Source organism: Macrotis lagotis, chromosome 5 (genome assembly GCF_037893015.1).
Source record: "Macrotis lagotis isolate mMagLag1 chromosome 5, bilby.v1.9.chrom.fasta, whole genome shotgun sequence".
Taxonomy (NCBI): domain Eukaryota; kingdom Metazoa; phylum Chordata; class Mammalia; order Peramelemorphia; family Peramelidae; genus Macrotis; species Macrotis lagotis.
The window spans coordinates 269893190-269918519 of NC_133662.1; the positions used below are offsets into that span (position 1 = coordinate 269893190).

At 40.2% G+C, this 25330-nt stretch overlaps 1 long non-coding RNA gene across 1 annotated transcript in view; it reads right to left on the minus strand.

Annotated features, from left to right (window-relative positions):
• Positions 1–25330, minus strand: part of LOC141489131 (uncharacterized) — a 129956-nt gene that overhangs the window by 77389 nt on the left and 27237 nt on the right. The window contains exons 3-4 of the long non-coding RNA XR_012468905.1: positions 7686–7811; positions 7044–7219 (exon numbers count right to left, since the gene is read on the minus strand). This is a non-coding gene — a long non-coding RNA (uncharacterized LOC141489131). The remainder of the gene's footprint in view (positions 1–7043; positions 7220–7685; positions 7812–25330) is intronic.

Here is a 25330-nt window from a genome sequence, read left to right on the forward strand (position 1 = left end):
TCTCTAAATACATCAACACAAAGAAAGAACTGATCAAAGAATAGGATATGCAACTAAAACAATTTTTACCCAAAAATAATTCAACTAAACACCAAAATGAAGTTAGAAAACCAAAGCGACAAAATTGAAAACAAACAAAAATGAAATAAATTGATAAATTAAACAAGACACTGCATTTGGAAGAGAAATTAATAAAAAAGGCAAAATCAAAACTGATTTTATCCTCTCTCCCTAAGGAAAGAAAAAATAAAATAACATGAAAACTGAATATGAAATACAGAATTCACAACAAATTAAAGGTATATTAGAAATAAATAGAAATAATTTTGCTTAATTATATAGCTACAAAACAACAGCTGCCCAATGGACCAATATTTACAAGAATAGAAATCATTCAAATTGAAAGCACAAAGAACCCAATTAAATAATCTAAGCTAGGTGGCACAGTACATAGAACCCTGAACCTAGACTCAGGAAGGCCCAAGTTCAAATCTAACCTTACTAGATATGTCACCCTGGGAAAATCACTTAACCCTGTTTGCCTCAGTTTCCTCATCTATGAAATAAAATGGAGAAGCAAGAGGTAAATCACTCTGGTATCTTTGCCAGGAAAATCCCTAAATGGAGTCAAAAAGAGACAGAACCATGACCAATAAGACTGAACAGCAACAAGCTCAGAAAAAGAAATTTAATACCCATAGAAAACAAAGATCCGGGGCCAGATTGATTCACAAGTGAATTCTATCAAATATTAAAAGACCAATATTACATCATTTAACTACAAAAAAATTAGGGAAGGATCTTTTCAAACTCATTCTATGAAAATAAAGTGAAACAGAGGAGGGGTGGGGAGGGAGGAGGGAAAGGGGGGGAACTAATTGCTCTAATGAATAGGTATATCAAGCTATTGAATAAAATATCAGCAAAGAGACTATAATATCATGCTAACAGTGTTATATTCTACAATTAGGTTTGACCTATATAAAGAATTCAGAGTTCATTCAGTATTAGAAAAACCATAAATGCACCATACAAATTAATAAATCACAATAAAAATAAAAAATGACAAAAAATTGACAAAATACTATATATAATATATATCAAAATGTTAAAAACAGAGGGGTAAGTAGACCTTTCATTAATTTGGTAAATATTATGGATCTAAAATCATGATTTAGCATCATCTATAATAGAAAATACTAAAGTCCTTTCCAATATGTCAAATATAAGTAAAAAATGTCTATTGTCACCACTATTACTTGATATAATCCTTAAAAAATCTGGCTAAAGTAATAAAAGAAAAGGAATTAGAAGTAATAAGCTTAGGCAAAGAGAAAATAAACTTTTCACTTTTGCATATGGTATGATGATTTGCTTAGAGAATCTTTGGTATTAAAATAAAATTAGTTGAAATAACTTCAACAAAGTTATAATTTTGCAAAATTCAGTCGAATCTACAAAACCATCAGCCCTTCTTTTTATTATCATAAAAATACAGCAGAAATATGAGGAAAAGAAATTACAATCAAAATAACTATAGAATATGTAAAATGTTTGAAAGTCCATTTACCAAGCTATAGATAGGAATAATGAAAGGGACTTGAGGAATTGAAACAATTCATTGATTCTGATTGGCTATGCCATTAAAATTAAAATGCCAATGCTACCAAAATTAAGCTTATAATATAGCACCAATCAAGCCAATAGTTCAACGTTGTAGAACTAGAAAAAGTAACAATAAAATTTATGTGAAAGATCAAAAGTCAAGTATCTGAAAGAAAACAATGGAGGGAAAAGGGAAAGAGGCTGAAGTCTCTAATTATCCTAAGGAGTAATCATCAAAATAATCTTCTAATATTTAAAAAAATTTAAGTGGATCAATTAAATCCATACCAGGATTCATGACAATTCCAAAGGATTCATGATGAAAACTGCTATCCATCTAGAGAGAAAATTAATGAACTTTGAGCACAAATTAAAGCACATTATCTCACATTTTTTTTGCTTTCCTTTTTTTTAGCAACATGCCTAATGTGGAAATATGCTTTCTATGACTTCATATTTTTGAGGTATTATATTTCTTGCCTACTCAGTGGGTGGGAAAGGGGTGAGAATAAAGATAATTTAGGACTGGAAATATATTTTTTAAATAAAATTTAAGAAAAGATTAGGCACACAAAAGGATAATTCTATGAATCCCCAAACTCAAAATACTGGCATAAGAATTGACTTTGAACAAACACTTCTGGAATAACTTGAAAACAGTCTGGCACAAATTAAGTTGAAACTTCCATCATCTACCACAAAAAGTTCTAAATACCACATGACCTGATGTAATATCAAAAACAAAAGAGGATCAGAGAAAGATATACCTTTCATGACTAAGGACTGGGAAAGCACTCTTGACAAAACAAAGGAGATGAGATTGGGAAAGATATGAAGAGCCATATTGATTACATAGAATTGGGAAGTCTTTGCACCAGCAAAATCAGGGTAGTTAGAATGAAGAGAAACAGTGAACTAGGAGAACCATATTACCAGTAAAGCTTTTGGATAAATGATTTATATTCAAGATATACAGGGGAAATGATATAAATACATGAGAATTAGGGTCATTCCTACAAAGACTAGACAATGCTCCAAATCACTAATAATATAAAAAAATTAAAATAAAATACTGAGGTTCATTTTTAGAGCCATCAGATTGGCAAGGGGGACTTAAAAAACAAAAGAAAATGGCAGTTTCTGAATAGACTGCAGTAATAGAGATAACAGAATGTTGTTATTGGAGTTGTGAGTTGGTCCAACCATTCTATATTTTTACAGACATGGCAAATGGGTGAATTTGTTTGTTTGGAATTCTAAGCAAAAAGTCACCAAATTACATACACCCTTTGATACAGCAATGCTGCTACTAAATATAGTCAGTATAAATATAAAAATAAACAAGTCTCAATTCTGAAAGTTGCCATATGTACGAAAATATTTTTTAAAATATTTGTTCATTGTTTTTGTTGTAGCAAAAAATTTGAAACAAATTGGAAGCCTGCCTATTGGAAAGTAACTGAATAAAGTGTGGTATATAGGATAGAGTAGAAATAGTGAGAAATAATGATAGGAATGGATTCAGAGAAACCTGAAGATGAATTCTGTGAAGTCATAAAGATCATGATGAGTCCTGGAACCATTTTTTGTAATAATGAAACCACTGTATCTATAGCAAAAAAATTTTAAAGGATTTTTAGAACTGGGATTAATTCAAATTAATAATCATTGCTCCAGAAGGATCATAATGAAGTATGCTTCCATTCTCCTAGCAGGGGTGCATGGTACAACATATTTTTTTCAGTGACAAATGGATAGATTTTTTTTTGGCTTGACTATAAATATTTATTAATTATATGTAGCTCTTATGAAGAAAAAGAATATCAGTGAATTATCTGAAAATACATAGATCAGAAAGGAATATGACCAAGTTGGACAATTAGCTTCATTTTAAATTTAATGTTTACTTTAAAAATCCAATAAGCAACAGGTCCTGTGAGTAGTTTCAGATACATTTCTTCCTCCAGTACTTGTTATGAGAATGTTCATTTGTTAAGTTCATAATTTTTAAAAAAAATTAAAATTTAGGGAGAAAAAGTTATTAAAGAGAACTCTCACTTATTGTAGAAAAAAACGTTCAGAGGAAATAATACTTTTAGAAGAGGACAGAAAAGCAGAGGATGGAGTCTTCCTGAAATAGGCTGTATGTCTGTATTGCCCTCTTGTGGTCACAGATAAAAGTCCTCAACCAAAAGAAAGACCAAGCCTCTCCAGCCTCCCTCCTATTTGGCCTGGCTCAACTAGATGTGACTGTGGGTGCTCTGAGCCTCAATGAAACAACCCCACTCTCCCTGTGGCCTAAAGCCACTGCTTTGTCAGACACCTGAAAATGGAAAAGATTTTGTTAGGTGGGAAAAATGGGGATTATTTAGAAAGCTTTCTCAGCACATGGACGGAAGGCAGCCAGCTCAGATGAGGAGGGCTCCCTCACCTTGAAACCCCAGGCATCAGTAAGGACAAGAGCTTGTCTGGAAGAGCTTCTTACTCACTTTGCCTCCCTGGCTTCCTTCAAAGCTCAGTGCTACCTCCTCTGTCCTCCCAGGAACCCACTCAATATTGGGATTGTCACCCAATTCCACAGAAATGTCTGGCATTACTTTGTTTGTAATTTGGATTTGTGCATGTGCCTAAATGTGGTGGTCTGTGTTAATACTGTGTGGTAGAGAGGCTCATATACTGGGCTGGGCAAGTCTGCTTGCCTTAGTTTCACCTGCAAAATAAGATAAAAGTAACACCTACTTTGCAAGGTTATTTTGATGGACAAATGAAATAATATTTGTAAATCTCTATGAAGACCTTATAGCACTATAGAAATGTTCATTCTTATTATTATATGGTTGCTTGCTTCTTGTCCTTTGTTATGGAAGAAGACCAAATGACATCACTATGTTTGAGACACATGGCGGTGTGTCCGAATGCGGCTGATCAGACCAAAACGAGCTTGGAATGCTCTATCCCAGGTGAGGCACAGATCATCCGTGTGAAGACTTGGGGTGCTGACTCTCCACTTAACGTATCTCATATCCCCCTTGAACTGCTTCAATTCTGCTTTGCTCATAGATCACCTTCTGTGATGAGGACACAACATGTTGGATGGTCCTGGGCCAGTGTCTCCCATGTCATACAGTCAAATCCAAAGCTCTCAAAAGACATTGAGAGTGGCCTTGCATGACTTTTTTGACCCTCCTGTGAGGACTTGCCTTATGTGAGTTCTCCATTAAATTGGCTTTTAAGCCAGTGTGTGTTTGGCATTCAGACAACAACCCTTCATCGGTTTGCTCTCTGTAGCAGAGTTTGAATGCAAAGCAGTTTAGTTCAAGTAAGGACCTCAGTGTCTGGAATCTTCTCCTGCCAGGTGATCTTCAGGATCTTCCTAAGATTCAGTTTCCTGACATGGCGCTGGTAGACTGGCCAGGTTTCACTGGCACAGAGCAATGAGGTCAACACAGCAGACCTTCAGTTTGGAAGTCAGTCTAATGCCTCTTTTCTCTCATGCTTTCCTTCAGCCTCCTGCACTCTGAGCTACCCCTGGCAGCGTGTAGTGTCAATGTGTACATCCCTAGAAAGGACACTGTCCAGGAAAGCCAACTTCTCCACAGCATGCAAAACTTCTCCATTGACTACAACTGATGTTCCACATGTGGATGGTGTGGGGTTGGCTGATGGAGCCCCTGGGTTTTCTTGGTGTTCGTTGGTGGTCAAAATCAGCACAAGTAACAGAGAATCCAGCCCTACTCTCTGCATACCACCTTCAGAAACTGCATGATCATCTACAAAATACCCCCTTCTTACATAACATTACATTATATGATGCTCTATATTATTATATAATGTTATATGAACATGCTCTGCATAATGTTATACATCCTAAACAATATAATATGCTACTATATCATGGAATCCTAAAGTAAGAGGTGGAGGGGACCTTCAGATTGTCTAGTCCAACTCTGACCACACACACACACACACACACACACTTTAAAGTTGAAGAAACTGAAACCTGGAAAGGAGAAGGGCTGTCCAAGGCCAGCATGTTTAGTGTAATGCAGACCCCATCAGGTCAGAGACCACACCATGTTTGGCTTCCTGTTATCTTCAGGGCTGGTGGCAATGCCCAAGGGTTTGACCAGTGTTTATTGGATTGTATTTAATTTATTGAATTAAATCAATGTGAATTGAGAGCTCAGAACTAGGAGTAAAAAAAAAACACAGAATTTCTGGGAGAGGAAGATTGAGGACTGAGAAGATGAAGTGACTTGTCTGAGATCCAAGTATCATCAATGTTCAAATTGTTTTCCTTCCCTCCATTTAAGATGTTTTTAATTTTAAAAAGAAGAGACAACAAGGTAGGGTTTGGACTAACTGGATACTCAGATCCTTTCCAGCCTTAAAGATTCTATAATTCTGTAAATGGATTTAAATAAAAATACAAGTGTACACTCACACAATCTGTGTGTGTGCATGTGTGCAGACACATCTCTGTGCGGGTGTGCCTATTGGGTGTCCCAATAATTTAGGGAACACTCAGAAGACTAAAGGCTGAATCATTTGCTAACTGGGTCCTAGGAATTCTTGTACAAGCTTTCCACCAATCAGGTCCTCCCAGATGCCCTACTGAGGATTTGGATATCTCTATTCCCTGCTGAGCCTAGCCATTTAATTATACAGTGCCACAAGCCATTACAAATTGGAGCACTAAGGACTCAAAGGCAGACATGTTCATATCATTAAGTTTGCTTTTAGAGGCCATTCCTACATAAGTGTTTGCCAAAATCCCCAAAGGAAAATCAAACTCTGTGAAGTGTAGCTGCCATTACTTGGTTAACAGGAAAATCACTTCTCTGGTGAACTAGACCCAGAGTCAATACCAAGTCTGCCCTTCATCATTGTCTTGGCCAGGCTGCCAGACTGGCATTTCTTAAACAAAATTTTCTTCATATGTTCCTGATAGCTTCCCTCAGCATATGGTTTCTAATCTGCCCCTTCATTCTTATCCTGAGCATTACTGTAACACAAAATGATGTTTGTTTCTTGCACATCATCCTCCCTTTACTTCACTTCTAGTGTTTCCTAGCCCTTGGTCAGCATCCAGAATGGATTTGACAGCAGTAGCATTCATCTAAATGCCACCCTGCCCTCAGAATGCATTGTCAATTATAATTTGAGGGAATTGAATTGAGCTTCACAAAACCCCAACAATTCATCGTTGCTACTTTGCTGTAAGTGAGCAGCTCTCATCAAACAATTCTGCAATGGGACAAAACGTCTTGGAAATAGAAATTTGTTTTTACTATTCCATTGACCTTCTCATTGCCCCACTCACCCACCCTTAAGTCCCAGATAACACCTGACAACCCCCCCCCCCCAGATCAAGGTGCTCACCCACCGGGAAAAACAAATGAGGGAAAAATAAATCATAAACCCTTTTCCATACTTACTCAGCAAAAGTTGAGATACATAGTTTCAGGAAACCAGACAGAGGAATGCAAGAAATCCATCTTTCCTTTGTAAGCGATGGTAGTCCTTGGATTTTTCGGTCTCGTGTACTGGAAGGGTTTCAGATCCTTCTCTCCACCAGGCAAAATGCAAATAGATTATGAAAAGTTCAGGAAACCTGGTGGAAGCCAAGGCAGTTTCAGGAAGACACCCCAAGTATGAAATCTGATTCTGTCTCTAATCCCATTTTTATCAACTCCATTGAGTTGCTCCACAAAAATGAAAGCATGGGGAAATAAATATTTCCACAGTGAATTGATGAGCTATAAAAGAAAAAAATAGGTGTAGACCTTAGATACATTCGGGGTGCCTAAATCTACCGAACTGTGTAATTGTGCCTATGTGACAAAAGAGAATTAGGCGACCTGAATGAGATGTCTCTCTTTGGGGGGATGTGGAATGAAAAAGATTCGGTTTACCAACTTTCAAATGATCTGCCTGAAGGAAATCTGCTACAGCATTCAGACCTCTGAAAATTCACTGTTTGTTTTTTAAATTGAGCTATATGTTCCAGCCACAACCCCCTGTTTCCTAATCATCTGAATGTGGGCCTTTCTGTAGTTAACAGAATTAGGTCTAATTACCTTTGGATTTTTGTTCATTTGGCCGCTCAGAAAAACGGAAGGGCTGCCAGATTGCGGCTCTAATGTCGTTCCTTCAAACACTTTCCAGGCAACTCAACAGATGAAGGTGAACAGGAGGCAGAGGGACTGCCGACCATTTAAAAATGAAGCAAAAGAAAAAAAGGGGAGAAAATTCATTTTAAAACTGTTGAGAAAGAAGCCTCAAGGACATTTCAATTCAATTTACTTTCTTTTCTGCTTTTATGAGAGGAGATTTGAATTCTTAGCAGTCTTGTCTCTTGGTCTGTTAGCATATTAAATAAGACATCTGATTCTGAGCTTGGCAAGAGAGATTTCAAATTTAGTATATTGTGACTTGAAAGACCCTTTCCCCCCAGAAAATGTGCACATTTCCAGAAGAAGGAATCCCCATCTTTCTGAACGTTCCCTCCTAGGACGGAGCATAAAACACATGAACAGTTTGCCTTCTCTATTTTCTAAATAACATCTTCCAATCGGTTCAGTAAGGTTTCTGGTGAGGAGTCGATTTTCTGGGATTTACCTAGACTTACTGTGGAACAAATTTTAGTCCTCTTTAATCCTTTTTTTTAAGTCAAGAAAAATAAAAACCTGCCTTAAAACAGCATCAATAATTTTTTTAAATTATATTTTCTTTTTCCAAGCATTCCTAGAGACAAGAAATGTTCTTTGTACGATTTTTGAGGATACATCGTTCTGTAAAACACAGTTACTCATACACCATTAGTTTGTGCTTTTAATAGTTTATAAAAATGTTTTCCTGGTATCTGGGGTCCAGACAGTTCCTGTACTTGGGAGGGCAAATGGTTCTTGAAAGAAAGTTTGGATTCAGGAATCTGTTTTGTTTTGTTTTGTTTTGCTTTTTTATCTTCCCCGTGCGATCGGCTGGCACACTGAACAGAAAACCAGGAGTCAGAGGGCATGAATTCAGATGCTGCACCTTCCCCTTACCTCCTGTGTGACCCTGAGGAAGGGGTTTAATTTCTCTGGGCTTTAGTTACCTCATCTATCATTTGAGGGGCTGGACTGGATCGTGTCTGAGGTCCCTTCAGACTCCAGAGAGATGAATCTATGATAAATTGAGTTGTGGATTCTGGCTCATCTGAGTCCTAGCAGGAATATTTGGGATATTTCTTGGTTTGTGAACACAAGGTCAGTATCGTCTGAGGGGAGACTTTTCTCAGGGAAGTCACTTTATACGGGAATAACTCCTTGAGTTTTCCCTGCTGGGAAATGCATTATTCCAATTTGAATGTGTGGATGGCCTAAGAATTCTGATGTACCCCAAAAGAGGATTTTTTGAGCTAGGAAGGGGCCTTAGGGGGTGACCTTATTTCACTTTGGCCCAACCCAGATGTGAACCCCATCCCCATCCACCCCTCAACACAGCTCCTGGGGCCCCATTTCTGCTACTTTCATTTTCCTTACAGGGTCCAGTTTCCTAACACTATCATATTTGCACAACTAAGAATTCTTTTCTGACACACAGTTTTTAATTTTTTTTTAGTTTGACTTTTTTTTAATAAGTCAGTCATATCAGATGGAGGGACAGGAGACCCCCCCCCTTCATGCTTACTGGTATTTTAGCAGCCACTGGTAAGCTCCGAGCAGCTGAGAGGCCTGTAGCATGGCAGCATCTCCACAAAGGTCAAGAAACTTATTACCTCCAGACCAGTTCATGAACAGTTAGTCTCGGGCTGCTCCCCATCCAACCAGCCCCATCCCGGGGTACATCATCGAACCAGAGGAAAAGCACACCCCCATTGTCTGGCTTTATGATAGGGCTCACCTTCCAGGCTGCCTTCCAAGGGTACGGGGCCTCCCCCTTGGCCTGGACTGTTCCTGCTTGTAAAACCATGCAGGTGTGGGTTTGCTCATCAGGCCCCCAGGAAGAACCGGGACAACAGCTGCCATCTCATTAGCCACCGAACCCCCCTTTAATCAGTCCCTTCCATCACCACTTCATGTGGCGGAAAAGGTCTGAGCAAACAAAAAGGGGCTTCCCCTGAAAAGTGAACTCCCCTCCCACCAGAAAAATCCTACTGGAGGAAAAACAACAGCATCAAAACTAGTCTCTGCTAATTCAGAGGAATTTGACCCAAATCAGACCTGTCTTCCTGGAGTATTAGGAAGAAAATGAATGACCTGTGGGAAAACAAGTCAAAGGACCAGAAGCTCCCAAGGCAGAAAGACCCCAAAGCCCGGCACTTTATAAGTGAAAACACTGAGGCAGAGGGTGAGGAAGGGGTAAAGGCCAGATTTGAACCCAGGTGCCCTAACATCACTTCTAGGCCATGCAGCCTTCATTTTACAGCTGAGAAAACAGAGGCCCAGGATCTGGACGGACTTGAGATAGGTCCCACAGCAGATTGGCAGGATTTGCTTCCAAATCTCCCAGTTTCCTCCTAATCAACCACAACCCTTGACTCACTCCTAGTCACATTTATTGTAATTTTCAAAAGAAATAATCAATCCATAAGCAATTATTAGGCACCCACTATATGCCAAGCATCATGCTAGGCCCCAAGATAGAAAGACTAAAGTGAAATGTTCTCTGTTTCCATCAGTAAAATGTAGCTACAAACATTTGTTTATAATAAATAAATAAATAGATATGTGTATGGATGGATGAATGTGTTTGTATAGATATGCATACACTTATAAACATATATATTTTAAATTAAAATATATTTTTATATTATTATATTATCTATTTTATTATAATACATTTTATATATAAATATAATATATTTTAATATATAAATATATTTTTAATATAATATATTTTTTAAAGAGGAGAGATTAGTAACTGGAGGAATAGGAAAGATTCCATTTAGAAAAATCAAGTGAAGGGTGAAGGTGGGGTACAGGATGAGGGACATGGCATTCACATTAGGATAATTATCTATTTGGTCATAGAACTCCTATGGGAAAGTCTTGGCTGAATTCCCTGAATATTAGTATTTCCCTCAAAAATTGATTTTTTAATTTATTTTTACATATCATTTGTCAATTATACTTATTTCTTTGTGATAATTTTGTTTCCCCTCTAGTAGAATGCAACCTTCTTGAGGGCAGGAACTGTGTCATCTATGTCTTTTATCCCCAGTACAATAAATGTTCATTGATTTGAATTGAATGGAATGGAGGCATCTTTGCCAATAAAATCACTGTCCTGCCTTCCAAATCTAAAGGAATTTCTCTGAGAATTTTAACTTCCCTCTAACATTTTTTTGTTTTTGCAATTCAATGGGGTTAAGTGACTTACCCAAGGTCAAACAGCTAGGTAATTAGTAAGTGTCTGAGGCTGGATTTGAACTCGGGTCCTCCTGACTCCAGGGCCAGTGCTCTGTCCACTGTGCCACCTAGCTGCCCTGCTTCTAACATTTTAAATTGCTTCTCAGGCTCTGGGCAGGGGCCTAGATCTGAGTTTGACAGAAATCCCAGAGAAATGCAGATCCCATTTGGGCTGCTGACCTCCCCATGATTACCGATACCTGCCCCATTTGGAAGCCCAGTGGACAGGGCCTGGCTAGGATGGAAGGAGCTGTGGCCAGAGCAAACCCTTCCTTCCCTTTTCTCTAGCCCCTCAGGACCCTCTGATGCTTCGCTGAAGCTCCCCTCACCCACCCACCCCCAGCCAGAGAGAGGAAGGCAGGGCTGCTGCAGCCTGTTTATTGATACAGAACGGACGACATGACTGACAAGTCTTTGCTTAGAATCCAGTCACTTTCTGTGCAAATTGGGAGGAATGTGGCGTGCCAGATTTTAAAGGCAAGAGGGCGGTTGTCATGGTGATGGCACATGGGGGCTGTGGAGGGATGGGGATCCTCCTGGGACCTGGAAGGCCAACAGAATGTTAAGCATCTGCAACTTGAGGGAAGCGAAAAAAACTTTTTCTGAAGATAACCCCCACAAACCCTGCCAAGTCTGTCTCCAAGTTCAAAACACACGCAAGTGCTGGCCCAGGCTTTGCAGATAAACACACAGACCTGTAGCAAATAGGAGAGGGCAAAGGTAGGCAGGCCCACATGCCGGCTGCCTCAGTGTAGGGGAGGCCACAAAGAGTAATAAACGTAGGAACAATAGTTGGAATAATGATAGGAATACTAACATTACGAATAAAAATAAGAAAAAACTAACAATAAAATAAAGCTGCAATTCTGAGCCAAGAGATTTTAAAGAAGTTGGCTCACTTGAGTCTTTTCCCAGCCACAAAAGGTGGTGCAGAAGAGATCTCTGAGGCTAAAGTTAAGTGAATGACCCAGAGTCCCACATCCAGTTAGTGTTCGAAGCAAGAGCCCAACAACTTCCCTCACTTCCTCTAAGGGGCCCCCCCAGAATGTTTGTGTATTTATTGTATACAGTTTACATTGCACATGTGTGTGGACACCCATGCTGTGTCCCTCCTGTCACCCCAGCAATGGATGCGAGCTCCTTGAGGGCAGGGACTATATTCAGCTTTGTCCTTGCCTCCCTGTGATGGTACAGTCGCTGCTCAATCATTAAATACCAGCTCCGCAACCTGTGGTGAAACACAACTTTTAATAACAACAACAATAACGTTGACAGATGGAAGGCCTAGCCCCTGGGGGGTGGGGGCTAGCCAGCAACAAGGGCCTAGCTCTCAGCCTGGCATGGGATGTGGGGTCAAGCTGTCCACACCTTGGTGCTTTTGTTTTTCCCTAAGTAGAGAAGGAGGCAAGGTCCCAGGGGAGGTTGTCAACATTCTGGTTGTGTTCGTGGGTGCCAATCAACTTGACTGTTTCCATCAAGAGTTCCCTTCTGCAGGGAAGCAAGTTCAGGAAATTGCCCCAAGTCCCTCTGGACATCCAAGAAGAAATATCTGTAAATCATCCCAGACCCTCAGACAGAAAATAGCAGATACGAAGGAGCCCCAAACCCCAGAGATTCTCCTGAAGAACAATGACTCATCCAGAAAGAAAGACTAGATTTATCAGGAGAGTGAAGTGAAAATAGGAGATCTTTTACTACTCTTATAGACTAGGGGGACAACTAGAAATGATGGTCCTTGTGTATCATAACATGGCCGTGCGTGTGAGAAATAATCAGTATGAAGAATCCAAAGAAGCTTATTATCTTGTGAACTGATGCAAAGCGAAGTGAGCAGAACCAGGAAAAGTAATCTACACAAGAATAATGATGGCTGTGATGGAGGCATTGTACAGGGACAGAACAACAGAGGAAGAATCCTGCAAGCTTAACCAAGAAGATCTGAGTGAATACTTCCCCTCCCCCGTTCCCTGAGCCAGTGGAAGACCCTCATGTGGATAACATTGCATTAATGACAGATTTTTTTCTGACATATTGATCAGTTTTGCCAGTTTTCTTTCTCTTTTTACAAAGTTCTTTGTTTTAAGGCATCATTCCTTGTGATAAGGAAGGGAAGGGGTGCAAGGGGAAGTAGTAGGTAGGTTTTGGTTCACTCCCTCAGAGTCAGACAATTCTATCTACCATCCTTCAGGGTCCTAGAGTAGCAGAAGCAGTGGAGAGAGGTGGTTCTCTTTTTTTTGATGATTTCTACTGGATCCCCACTGACTGCTTTTCCCCCATTGTTAGAAGACTGTGACCAGCATCCCAGTTTCATTAACATTAAGATACTTAATTCAAAGGTATAGTAAGAAGAGAATTTCCCCAACCTCTCAAGAATGTACTCTCCCTCACACCACCTCAGTCTCTTACTTCAGCTCCTACTCATCATTGGTCCCACTAAGTTCATGTCCAGATCCAGCTTGACGGTGATGGCCTGAGGTTCCCAAGGTCACTCCCATGACCCAGAGGTCATTAAAAACTACACCGGCAATAGAAGTTTGGAATGCTGGAATTTTGAAGCTTTGGGGCTCAGTGGTACCACAAAGGTCCAAACAGAGGCCTTTTCTCAGAGCTACATGGCCTCAGAGGGGAGAAACCTTTCAACCTCCCCCCTTATAACATTGCTTCAGTGATAAAAAGTAGTCATCATATTAGTCAAGGAGAGTTGAGACAAACGGATGGTCACTGAGGCTGATGGGTCTTCTGAATGTCTCTGCAATTAATCCAGAGCCTCCTCTTCACCACATGAGAACCAAACTAAAGCCACTTACAGAGTGTGGCCTAATCTCTCTCCAAGACATGTCCCTTAGAAGTCATCATGGTGCTCCCTGAGGCAGGGTTCTGAGCATCTTCCACATAGGCAGTTTGCATACATCATCTACAAAGGCTGATAGGGTTGGGGTTGCCAAAAAAATCTATTTAAAAAAAAATCCAGTTTCTCAGAGAACAACATCCTTCCTGGAGCAGGCAATCAATTTCCTTACAGGAACATTTTCCCATTTTTGTAACTTTCTACCCCAAAACACCCATCACTGACGACCATTCTCCCATGTGGATTGGCTTTTTACTCATTATAATGTAAGTTTATTGAAGGCAAGGACTATTGGGTTAATATTCCCAAGCACAGTGATTGGCACATGGCAAGACTAGGTAAAAGCTAGCTAATTGATCAATGATGTGAATCTCAAAGTTTCCATTTTAGCAATAATGATCAGGGTATTTTTTTTTTTGGACTTGAATTTTTAGAATTTCCCTAAACCATCTGCAACACAAACATAAATCCCAGGAGGAGCGAGCAGCAGAGATGGGAGAGTTTTTACTATGATGCATCATTGATTCTTCTGCTGTATTCACATTTCCTTCAAAAGGAACCAGAGAGAAGGCCCGGCTCACTTGAAAGGGTCTCCAGGTACTTTCCATCTCTATCTGGACAACAACCTATGGAGATAATTCAGTCCTTCAAGGAGATCACATGTCCAGAGCTAGAAGAGACCTTTGAGACAAACTAATCCTTATTCATTTTATAGCTGGAGAAACTGAGCCCCTGAGGAAGGAAGGAACTTGACCAAGGTCCCAATGACAATAAGAGATAGAATCAGTGTTTGGCCTTGGGTTTTCTAAGTCCAGAACCCATGATTCCTGATATACCACATCACTCCCTACCTCCCTACTATTATGGTTTGGACAACAATGTTATTATATAAGCAGCATCTCCAGGGTCCCTACCACATACACTGGACTAGCTTTTCCAAATCCCTTACTCCGGCATGGACTAAACCTGGTTTCCTCATATGATACTGAAATTGTTCTTGAGCCATAAATGCTCAGCGGGGCCAAGGCCCAAGCTCAGATGTCGCTTCCTACAAATACTAGTCCTTGAAGCATCAAAATCCCTCAGACAATACCAGCAACCTAGTCCAGCAAACCCAGAGACAGAAACACTACACCCAGCCAAACCAAGGCTAAATATACTTGCTATGCTATCATTAAATGAAAGCCTTTTTGTTATCTGCTGGTTTCCAAGTCTCTTATTTTGTTCTAATCCCAAACCTGACTCACTGGACCCTCCTGAGTCCTCCCTTAGAACAGGCGTGACCCTAGAAAAAGGGGATGGCTGTAGCTTAGCAGCCAGAAGAAGAGAGGATATCCCAGGTAAGAGTGAACAACGTGGGAGAATAAAACTTTAATCTGGAGAACTTCCAGTCAAGGACTTCCATTTTCTGTCCACTCAGGGTTATTCCTACCCTCATATCAACAACCTGCTTTCTATTCCCCCTTTTAAATATCATTGTTTCCCTTCAAATAGAAGTTCCTGGGGGCAATTCTGATGTTTTGCTAGAACAAAAGTGGTGTTTACAAAATGCTGGCCACATTACCAGACTATCCAATCCTCTGGCCTTGTCATCAATGGAGGATATTTTGTCAACAAACATGCATTCCTTGCCCTTTTAAAAAAATTCTGTTTTCATATACATCTTCCATTCTTCTATCTTAGATGTGTTTTAACATTCCAGACTGCCTCAAATGTTTTTGGAGAGGGTAGAAATAACCATTAAATACCAAGCAATGATGAGTCTAAAGACTTAGGCCCAAACCTCAACATAAAATCAGTTCAGTGACTATCATCTGAACCTCCATGATAGACAGGAGAGGTTGATCCCCAGAGTTGGGGATCACTTCCAGAATTCTGAGCCCCTCTTTTTACAAAAGAAGGAAAATGAGGCCCAGAGAGGTTCTGTCCCCTTCCTCAGAGTCAGGACAAGACACCCAGTCCCCTTGGTCCCAGGTCACCATCTCCTTCTTTGCCATGTTATCACAGAGGCCACTTCTCATCTGCAAGATATCCCAGTTAAAGGCAAATATACAGCAACTTGCCTCTATTCTTTTTTTGGGGAGAGAGATGAGAGAAAAGGAAATGACTTTCTGTGATTTGAATCATTTCTGTGATGTGATACTGGCTAAGAAAAGGAGTAGTGGATCAGCAGAATAGATTAGGTACAAAAGAAATAGTTGTGCTTAAGTATAGTAATTTACTGTTTGATAAACCAGAGACTTCAACTTTGTGGATAAGAACTCACTATTTGACAAAAACTGCTGGGAAAACTGTCAGATCTGTAGAGATGGAAAGAGTTTATGATCAAACAATAGACAAAGAACATTATAAAATGCAAAATGAATAATTTTGATTACATTAAATTAAAAAGATTTTGCATAAATAAAACAAATGCAGCAAAATTAGAAGGAATTCAGAAAGCTGGAAAAAATTTTCACAGATAGTATTTCTGACAAGGGACTCATTTCAAAAATATAGAGAGACCTGAGTGGAATTTATATAAATATAAGATAATGCCCAATATTAACAGGCAGTTTTCAGATGAAGAAATTAAAGGTATTCTTGATCAGATAAAAAATGATCCAAATCCTTGTTGATTAGAGAAATACAAACTAAAGCAACTCTGAGGTACCTTCTCATGCCTATTAGATCGGTTAAAATGACAAAATAGGGAAATGATCAATGTGGGAAAGGCTGTCGAAAAACTAAGACACTCATGCATTGTTGATGGAATTGTGAACTGATTCACCCATTCTGGAGAGCAATTTGGAACAAGTCCAAAGGCCAATAAACCTGCGTAGACTCTTTGATCCAGCAATACCTACTAGATCTGAATCCCAAAGAGATCATAAAAAAGGGGGAAAGATCCACATGCACCAAAAATACTTATAGCAGCTCTCTTTGTAGTGGCAAAGAATTAGAAGTTGAGGAATGGGGAATGGCTGCGATCAATGAATGTGATGACACTATTGTTCTGTAAGAAATCATGGGCAGGTGGATTTCCACATGACTAAAATGGAAATATGTTAAACATAATTGCATATATACAACAGATATCATATTACTGGCTCTTATGTGGGGGAAGGGAGGGAGGGAAGAGAGGGAGGGAGGTAGAAAACTGTGGGACTCAAAAGCTTGCAAACAGAAGAAATTTTGAAATCTCTTTGCCTGTAATTGAAAAATAAAATAGAATAACAAAAAAAAAATTTTTAAATGTTCTCTGAGGCTCAGTTTCCACCATCAAATGGGTAGAGCCAAAGGATCCACATTGCAAGGCTGTTGTGAAGTTCGAACTATATCGTATTGCATTTTGGAAATCTTAAAATTCCATATAAATATCAGGGACTCTCCTCCCCCCTTATCTTTCTCCACCCTTCTTTTTCATTCTTCTATCATTTAGTCTTTTGGCTTTCTCCTTCCTCCTCCAATTACTCCCTTCTTCTCTCTTCTTTCTCCTTTTGTTATTAGTAAATAGTGGTCATATTGTTGCTGTTGGCGAGGAAGGGAAAGAGAGAGGGAGGGAGGGAGGAAGGGAAGAAGGGAGGAAGGAAGGAAGGAAGGAAGAAAGGAAGGAAGGAAGGAAGGAAGGAAGGAAGGAAGGAAGGAAGGAAGGGAGGGAGGGAGGGAGGAAGAAAGGGAGGAAGGGAGGAAGAAAAGAAGGAAGGAGGGAAGGAAACATTTGTTGAGTAACTACTATGCCAGCCACTAAACTGAGCACCATTTGACCATCACCAGGTGGTCATTTTGTGGTTGAGGAGACTGAGGCAGACAGAGATTAAGTGACTTGCTCAGGATCACACAGCTACTAAGTGTTGTCTGAGATTGGATTTGAATTCAGGCCTTCCTGACCCCAGTTCCATGATATCATGTAAAAGTCCCTAATGGTAGTAATGGTGATTCTGGGACCAAACAGTAGCAGAATGAGAGGCCACAAATCCATGGTTGCTTGGAGAGGAGGGGAATTGGTTAAAGCTTGGGAAGAAATCAAATGTACTCCCCACCCCATCACTCCCTTCAGTCTTCCTCACTTGAGATCTATCAAAGAAGAAGAAAGCTTTGGGGAAGGGAAGGTTGAGGACTGCTTAGGGGGGGAGGGGAAGACTTGGCTCCCACTTTTAGAATATAAATGGAGTTCTGGCTCCATGATCAATTAAAAAGACTTTTCATCACCTTGAAGGATGAACCCCTTAGTCCTCATCGCTGACAGGAAGCAGTCAAAAGATATCTATGCCTGCAAAAAAAGGGAGGGAGGGCATCCATCACACATGATCAGAAGGAGGCTTCCCTCAAGCTCCCATGTGCTTGCCTAGAATGTGGGGAGCTGAGCCCAGGGCAGGGTAATCCCAAGGGGACTCAATGGTCATAGAATCAATATCATGATCCCTTATACTCTCTTCCTCCACCTTGAGGGTGGAGGGGCAGACTGGGAGCCAAGGAGACCCCTCACACTTGGGGTCCCAGCAGAGGACAATGTTTCTCTCTCTAAAATTCAATTCAGGAGTGACTTCATGGATGGTTGGAGTGGGTGGCTCCCTACAGAGTTTAGAGATTTAGGGACACACTGCTCTCCCTCATAACTCCTAGGAACATTGACACCTGAAATTCTACTGATATATCTTTTGGGGGGGGGATTTACAAGGCAGTGGGATTAAGTGGCTTGCCAAGGCCACACAGCTAGGTAATTATTACCTGTCTGAGGCCAGATTTGAACTCAGGTACTCCTGACTCCAGGGTCAGTGCTCTATCCACTGTACCACCTAGCCGCCCTGACACCTGAAACTCTAAAGGAGGGAAACGTCTCAGTTTATCATACCACAGTAAGGAGCCTCCATGGTCCTGGGCCAGTCCTACTTCATCTTCCATCAACTTCTTTCTCTTCAGTTTTAGGACCATAACTGGGACAGAATTAGAAGGTTTTTGTCCTAGGGTGCAGGGATCTGAATAAACCATCCTTCTTTCCAGGGGAAAGAACATTATTTTTCCCTCTATGAAAATCCAAAGCAGTCTTGGGTGCTTTGCCTCAAATCTCTTGCTCCCCCATCTGGATCAAGGCCTAAGACCTATTATTGTATCACATCTCCCCATTCACATACATACCTTTCCCATCTCCCAAATCCCCCAGAGGTCTGGTCTGAGTTGCCCCTCTCTCCTAGTGTGACCCCCCCCTTAAACCATCTGTCTTCTTGGACACCCCAGGCTTCATGAGCCTCCAGTGCTTTTGCTAAAGAGAAAATAATTCCTAGTTACAGCTTTGTAATAGAATGAGGGTCCTGGACTTTTGGAGATTCCACTAAGAATGGATTCCACCTTTGAGGCTTACTGTCCTTAGGACCTTAAGAAAGTGACATCTCCTCTCTGAGTCTGAGTGTTCTCATTTCTAAAATAAGAAAGTTAGATTTCATGATATTCAAGGTCCCCCCCCCAGTTCTAGATCCATTAAAACCTTTTACTTCCACTGGCTTAGCATACTGTACCTTTTGGAAAGGAAGGAACTGTCATTTAGACTAAAGTATAAATAACTAATGAATCTTTTTCCTTACCCTATAGCCACACATACCTGAAATAACCTAAGGAAGAGGGAAAATCATGCTGGGGAAAGCATTCAGAACAGGTTCCAACAATTCAGAAGCTTATAAAGTTCCAGTCCTTGCCAATGCCAATGTCCATGGCTGCAGCTAAGGCACAGAACCGTTCATGTGCTTTTCCACACCATGGATCTGCACTGCCTTTCTCCCAACCCTACAGACAGTGTGGTCACAGTAACCAGCAACCCCAGACCTCTCTGCCCAGGCTGCCAAGAAGGAGACCAATTAGTGTAAAGTAAACATCACTCCACTCAAAAAATGGACACAAGCCATCAAACCACTTCCCATGGGACATCCAACAGACATCATTTCCACGAATCCCAACCTGGGTCAAACCTTCCCTGGTCACCTCAAGATGAAAGAAAGAGAGATGATACCCACTGATCCCTGGACCAAAAAAGGCTTGGCAATGGGACATGTATTTGTTATTTTGAATGCCTACTATTTCCTTCCATTTCCTCCCATAGATACATAATGGTGATAAGCAGGAGGTCAACATTTGAGAGCCCCTTTGGAGGCCCACTTGAAAGCAGGGAGCCTGCCACAGCATTCAGTTCTGAATTCTTCTCAAGGACTTCTAGTCAACCACAGACTACAGAGATCTCCATTTACTACCACACTCCTTCTGAAAGAGAAGTGGAAGGAATATTTATAGGCCTTCCACTGTTTATGGAAGTCACTTCTGAAAGGGAAAGAAAAGGGGGGAGGGTCACATTTTTCTATTAAAACTTTATGGCCACCCTCATTTGCTCTCATTATTTCCCATTATTCTCTGCAGCAGCAAGTAGTGTGGTGGATGTCCTCCTCACTCATTCCCTTCCCTTTTCTTTGCCTGCTGTTGAATCCCTAACAACTTCCAAGCATTCATCTGACTGGAGATAATTAATAATGAGAAGCATATGGCTTTGGCCATGTGCATGGCCTTGCAAATAGGAGGCCATGAAGGACTCCTATGGGCAGAGGCCTGGGGAGTTTTCAACTTATTTCTGGGGGCAGGAAGAAGGCAGACAGGGCTTTCTGGTAAACTTCTCCTTGGGGCCTAGACAGTTTGACAGTCACCTGGTGTGTCTTAATGAAAGCCTCAACCCATGTCTCTTCTCTAATACCCTTCCATACAGCTGTCATTCCTAAAGTACAAGGCTGAGCAGGTCACTTTAATAATAATAATAATAATAACAATAACAATAGTGTGAATTTATATCATATTTAATCCTTACAGTAATCTCATGATCATTGTAAATGCTATTATCCTAATTTTACATATGAGGAAACTGAGGTAAACAAGAGTGAAGTGACTTGACCAGTGTCACACAGCTTAGATATATTTGAGGTAGGATTTGAACTCAGGTTTTCCTGATTCCATCCACCAGCTTCCTGGAAATCTATGGGCTTATAGGAACTCATTTCTAGACTCCCAAACTTTATAGCCTTAATTTCTTTCTGAAATATTCTTGTGCCAAAAATTCAGCAGCTCTGTGGAATCTTTTCTATTCTGGTGGTTCCATTGTTGCCTCTCTGCCTGGACCTGAAGATAGTTTTATGCTTTTTCTCACTGGGATTCCCTCTGAAGCTGGGACTTGTAGAGCTGTTCAAGTCAGCTCTCTTAGCTAGGACTTGGAGGATGTTACTTTCTCCAGCCCTAGACAGCAAGAGAAGACAAAAAAAAATCAACCTCTCTTTTTCCCTAAGCAGAATTGTCAAGGAGCAAAGGATTCTTTTGCCTGCTAATGAGTTCCCAGGAGTAATATTTTTTTTCCAATCAGTTCCTAATTTGAGCTTTTTTCTCCAATCAGCACAGTTCTCAGCAATAGATGAATAGCAATAGACCACACTTCCTGCAGTCAACTCACCAAAGAAATCTCTCTGAAGGAGAGAAGCTAAGGGGGAATGACTGGATAAGAAGGCCTGTCCAGTGGGAGGAGAAAAGATGGTCAGCAAAAAGCAAAGAGAGAGACACAGAGAGCAGGAGCAGAAAGAGATACAGACAAAGAGAGACACAGAGAGACAGAAAGAGAGAGACAAAAAGAGACAGAGACAGAAAACTATGGAGGGTTAATTGACTTCCCACATAGTCAACGGAACAATGGTATAAAGGAAAAACAATGGATTTGGGCTGAGGACTTGGTTTCAACTCCTGCCTTTGTCAGTCCTTTATTCCTTGGGTAAATCACTAAACCTCCATGAGTTTCTAACTCTTCACCTATAAAATGAGGAGGTTGACCTCTATGTTCTCCTCTAGGTCTCAGTCTATGTTCCTATGACCCTTTGAGGGGGGCAACTCCCATGGTATAGTAGATAGAGCACCAGTCTTCCAGTTAAAGACACCTGAATTCAAATCTAGTGTCAGATAGATATTAAGTGACCCCGGACAAGTCACTTCACCTTGTTTATCTCAGTTTCTTCATCTGTAAAATGAGCTGGAGAAGGAAATGGCAAACACTCAAGAATCTTTGCCAAGAAAATCCCAATGTAATCACAAAGAGTCAGATACAACTGAAAAACAACTAAGCAACAGCATTTGTCCTTTGTCTTCAAATTCAATATTATTTCCCCTATAACATATTGCATCCATATTCAACTTAATTCAACAATTGAGAAATGTAGAACACACACACATATATAGGAACACACACACACACCCCTTCACTATCACCATCACCATCACCATCACCATCACCATCACCATCACCATCACCATCACCATCACCATCTGATGCAATTCCAACCTGAGCAAGAATCTTTTCCAAAATATCCTCGACCCAAGTAGTCATCCAGCCTCTCCTTGACAGCTTCTAGGAAGGCAAGAGGAACTGGCTGCCTCTGGAGGGAGCTCATCCCACCCAGGAACAGCTGTAAGAGCTGAGTTTTCCTTTACATCCAACTGAAACATGCCCAAGACAGCTCGTCCTTATCTCCCCTCCTTCCACCTGCTGTTATCAATGCCTCTTGGTATTGCCTTATTTCCTTACAGAGCTGTCCCTAATAACGAAGACGGTGACTTCTGGACAATCTGAAACAGACCCAGCAAACACTCACTCAACAAACTCTTATTGAATCCCTACCCTACACCAAATACTCAACCAGGTCCTACAGCACAAGGGAAAAGTGAAGCAATCCTCTGCCCTCAAGGAGCTTCCATTTATCAATGCAATTCTACTGTCATTTATTAAGATGCCTATTTTGTGCCAGATCCTGGTGGCTCAGGAGACCCCCAGACAAAAAGGAAACAGTCTCCACCCTCCAACAACTTAGATTTTGTCTCCAGGAAAATGTGGAGAATTGAATCTCCAGCAAAGGGTGGCATCATGGGAGCTTTCTGAAATCATCCAATGTGTCTTTCTGACTGTCCTCTGGATAATCATTCCTCTTAGTGTTTCTCTGTTTAAGTTTCTTAATTTGGAAGCAGAATTGCTTTGGCCAAATTCTACCTAGAAAATATTGGAAGGATTAGCCCTCAAATCACTCTCAGACCTTCAAAGTCAAGAGCTTCAAATGTTGTTGTTATTTCAATTTCTAATTAAAACCATTTCTGGCCATTGTGCTCCCCGCCCTGATTTGAATAACAAAGGGAAGGAGCCAGGCTCGAACCCCTTCTGTGGGCTCTTCTGGAATCTTTCGGCATGCAGGGTGGAGGAGAAATCTGAAACATGAGCACCGTGACGCACAGAAAGTGAGGGAGTCATTGAAGTGGGTGCGTCACACATGTCCAAATGGACAAATGGAGCAACATGGTTCTATTTCTGCACCTCATTAGGCTGGAGCTAGCCAACCAGGGAAGGAGCACATTTTTCCTCTCCCTCTCTGACAGGCCTAGAGGAAGGTAACTCCTGCCGCCCACATTGGCCAAATTCTATTTCTTCTTATTAACAATATGTAAGCTCAAATGCTATTCCCCAATAAATAAGAGATCAAAAGATATTAACAGTCAGTTCTCAAAAGAATTGGGGATTATCAACCCCCAAATCAAAGGATGCTACAAATTACCAAAACTATCAAAGCACTGCAAATCAAAACAATTTCAAGATTTTGCCTCATCCCAGCATATTAGCCAAGATGACATGTTTGGGAAGACAGGTACATTAATGTTTTGTGGATGATGCCAAGAATTAGGTCAAACATGCTGGGAAACAGTTTAAAATTATGCAAATAAAGTGGCTAAAATGATCATAACTTCTTTTCCTAGGCATATACCCAACAGAAATCATCTACAAAAAGGAAGTCCCTCTATGCAACTAAATAATGATAGCAGTCCTTTTTGTGTAGCACCCTTTGATCTGAAAACTGGCTTCCAGACATGAGGTGCAGCCAGTGCAAAGGCAGAGGCTGTCCTGTGCAAGAAGGTCAGTCATACTGAATAATAGATTACATAGAAAAGACCTCATAAACTATACAGGAAGAAAAATGGATCATTTTGATTACATGAAATTAATTTTTTTATAAACAAAACCAGTGCAGTCAAAATTAGAAGCAAAGCAAGAAACTGGGGGAGGGGAGAATTTTACGGTTCAAATAAATAGGTAATTGAGCCAAATTTATAAAAATAAGAACTAGACAGAAGAAGAAATCAATGATATCAATAGTTACATGAAAAAAATGGTCCACATCACTAATGATTTAAGAAATATAAATTAATACAGCTATGATATACTACCTGATACCAATCAGATTGACTAACATGACCAAAAAAAGGAAAAGAACAGATACTAGAGAGGATGTAGAAAAGCAAAGACACTGATGCAGTGCTGCTGGAGTTGTGAACTGGTCTAATCATTATTGAGAATAATTTGGAACCATACCCAAAGGACTATAAAAGTTTGCATTGCAACAGTATCACTACTAGATTTACATCCCAAAAGGATCAAAGAAAAGCAGAGAGGACTAAAATGTACAAAAATCTTCAGGTGCTTTTTCATATTGTCAAATAATTGGAAATTGAGAAGTGTGTCCATTAATTGGGGAATAATATTATGCTTTAAGAAATGGTTTGAAGAACCATTATAATAATTATCATTCATATCATAAGAGATGGTTTCAGAAAAACCTGAGAAGATTTATATGAACTGAGGCAAAGTGAAATTAGCAGAAGGAGGAAAATTATTATACACAGTAACAGCAGTTCTCTAGTGGAGATCCATTGTGAAAGACTTAACTACTTTGATCAATACAATGATCCAAGACATTTTTAAAGAACTGGGGATGAAAAGTGCTATTCACCTCCAGAGAGAGAACTGATGGACTTGGAATGCAGAAAAAAAGTACATTTTTTAAAATCTGTTCATTTTTCTTGTTTTATTTATTTATTTATTTTTTTGCAACATGGGTAATATGGAAATATTTGGTGTGGCTTCACAGGTACAATAGCTCTTATATTTCTTGCCTTCTCAATGAATGAAGAAAGAACTAGAAGGAGAATTAGAATTTGTAACTCAGATTTTAAACACTAATGTTAAAGATAGATCAATAAATCTTGAGGGGGGAAAGAGATCATTGGTCACTTTGCAAAGAGTAATTCTAGTTGAGTGATGAGTCTGGAAATCAATCTCCAAAGAGTTTAGACTAGAGTGAGAGGAGAGGAAATAGAGGCACTGATATTCTTGGTAAGGAGAAAACCACTTCATCAGCGAAGATGATTGGGAAAGATTCAGAATAATGTGAAATGATGATAAAGAAAGAAGAGGGGACTCTCAGTAAATGACCTCAGTGTTTTCAATGAAGCATAATGTGAGGTCCATGGCCAAGAGGAGGAAGAGAATGAGAGGTAGTTTAAATAGGGACCAAGGGAATAGAATAATCACTTTTGTAATTGAGATAGTTAATTGATTAGGGAAAGTGAAAAAGGATTTCCTTGTTGCAGAGAGGGCTTCCATAATGGAACA